Source organism: Schistocerca serialis, unplaced genomic scaffold (genome assembly GCF_023864345.2).
Source record: "Schistocerca serialis cubense isolate TAMUIC-IGC-003099 unplaced genomic scaffold, iqSchSeri2.2 HiC_scaffold_1162, whole genome shotgun sequence".
Lineage (NCBI taxonomy): Eukaryota > Metazoa > Arthropoda > Insecta > Orthoptera > Acrididae > Schistocerca > Schistocerca serialis.
This window is the reverse complement of record NW_026047362.1, coordinates 655,001-657,500: the sequence shown is the minus strand read 5'-3', so window position 1 is coordinate 657,500 and position 2,500 is coordinate 655,001.

Here is a 2,500-nt window from a genome sequence, read left to right as displayed (position 1 = left end):
GCATTGCCGGCGGGAGACAACACGCGCCACCTACGGTGGCCGGCAGCTCCAACGCCAGCGCCACAGAAGGACAAAAGCCCCACTTGGGTGCCGAAGCGAACTCTCCCAGCACAGCGCACGCGCCAACACGTCCGCACAGCTGCGATACAATCCACCTGCGAGAACCGCAGAGGCGACCGAGCAGCAGACGGCGTCGCGGCGCCGAGCGCCGGGCGGCGGCGCATCCTCAGCGCACACAGTCCTCAATCGGACCAGCACACTGCAGATGTCCACCGCGCTTCGCACCGGGCCCGCGAGGACCTACTTTGGCCGCACGGCGCCGCGTGCAGGGTGCGCCGGCGCGCAGCTGCGCCGCCTGCCGCCTCCGTCGGCCGGCGCGCCTGCCACTGGCCGCCCCCACCAGCCGGCTGTAGCGCGTGCGCCCACGCACCGCGCGGCCAGCACGCCGGGAGGCCCCCCCTCACCGGCCGGGGACGGTCCCACCCAGCCACCGCCGCGTATCGCTTCACACCCACATGCCATTCACGTTCGTGGGCATGGTGGGTATCGCTGAAACAACCGGTTGGTAGCTCAACCGATCGTCGCCATCACTGATTCACCTCTAGCGAGAACAACCGCACCACAACGGTTTACCAGTTCTTCATTTGCGTAACGTCACCAGCAAACGTAGACGTCCATCGCCATTTGCAAATTCAACGATTGTTGCATGCCTGTGTCAGGTGTCACGACACACTATGTCTGCCCACATACACGCAACAACATGTGCACGCTTCGCGAACACGTGGAAGGTGGCCCCCGTACGTATGCGATGTCCATTGCGCGAACGACTGTCAACCGGCCTCTGTCGCATGTCGCAGATGTGGAACGCAGTGCACCATGCTATCACGGTGTGTGAGAAGAGACGACTACGTCTGACAACACGCGCCACTACATCAACAGACGGCTCATGGTGATCGCCATCCACGGCATACCATACTGCAATCCAGCTCTTATAGGGAGACGACACGTAGCTGAGTGCACAATATTTGGACCGTATGGTTCGCCGTTGTTGGCGCAGTCGTGGTACGGTCACACATGTACCACGATGTATCATTCAGTACATGAGGACCAATGTGCAGTACAGTGTGTGATTTGGACGTACAACATCAGCGGACAGTTGACACAAGCCGTACCACAACGTAGGCTGTGCTTCGCCATGCGAATGCCAATGAACAACTGCGAAGGGCATTGAGCATGTACGTCCTGCTGCCGTCCGCATTACAGTGTATAGCTGCAAGGTGTTTAACATGAAGCGATACTCTGGGGACCGGGCAGTGCGAGTAGCAAACTATATTGCGGGGGTTGCAGTTAGGCAACACTACACTAATTTAACGCGTCGTATGACAATTACAGAGCAGGTTAAGGCCCAACGTGTGTTGGGTTAAGGCGCAACGTGGGTTGGGTTAAGGCGCAACGTGGGTTAGGTTAAGGCGCAACGTGGGTTGGGTTAAGGCGCAACGTGGGTTAGGTTAAGGCGCAACGTGGGTTAGGTTAAGGCGCAATATAGGTTAGGTTAAGGCGCAATATAGGTTAGGTTAAGGCGCAATATAGGTTAGGTTAAGGCGCAATATAGGTTAGGTTAAGGCGCAATATAGGTTAGGTTAAGGCGCAATATAGGTTAGGTTAAGGCGCAATATAGGTTAGGTTAAGGCGCAATATAGGTTAGGTTAAGGTACAATATGGGTTAGGTTAAGGCGCAATATAGGTTAGGTTAAGGTACAATATGGGTTAGGTTAAGGTACAATGTGGGTTAGGTTAAGGTACAATGTGGGTTAGGTTAAGGCGCAATATAGGTTAGGTTAAGGTACAATATGGGTTAGGTTAAGGTACAATGTGGGTTAGGTTAAGGTACAATGTGGGTTAGGTTAAGGTACAATATGGGTTAGGTTAAGGCGCAATATAGGTTAGGTTAAGGTACAATATGGGTTAGGTTAAGGCGCAATATAGGTTAGGTTAAGGTACAATATGGGTTAGGTTAAGGTACAATGTGGGTTAGGTTAAGGTACAATGTGGGTTAGGTTAAGGCGCAATATAGGTTAGGTTAAGGTACAATATGGGTTAGGTTAAGGTACAATGTGGGTTAGGTTAAGGTACAATGTGGGTTAGGTTAAGGTACAATGTGGGTTAGGTTAAGGTACAATGTGGGTTGGGTTAAGGTACAATGTGGGTTAGGTTAAGGTACACATTGTTGTAAGGAAAGGTGTATTGGGGGGGGGGGGCGGCGGCGGCGGCGGCGGCCGGTTTGTTGATTGTGATTATAGTAAGTGGATGCCTGCGGCATCATCTGATTTGCCACGTCAGGATGCACCTTTGGCTCATGACAGGCGGCGCTCTGATTCCATGCTTGTGGCAGACCTGTGTCTTTCATTCCTGCCATTGTTTGTGTGCTGTGACAGGAGGCAGTATTGTGATGTTGGGTGTACCCCTGTGTAGGACATGTGTGGGTGTTGGTGGCTTAGCT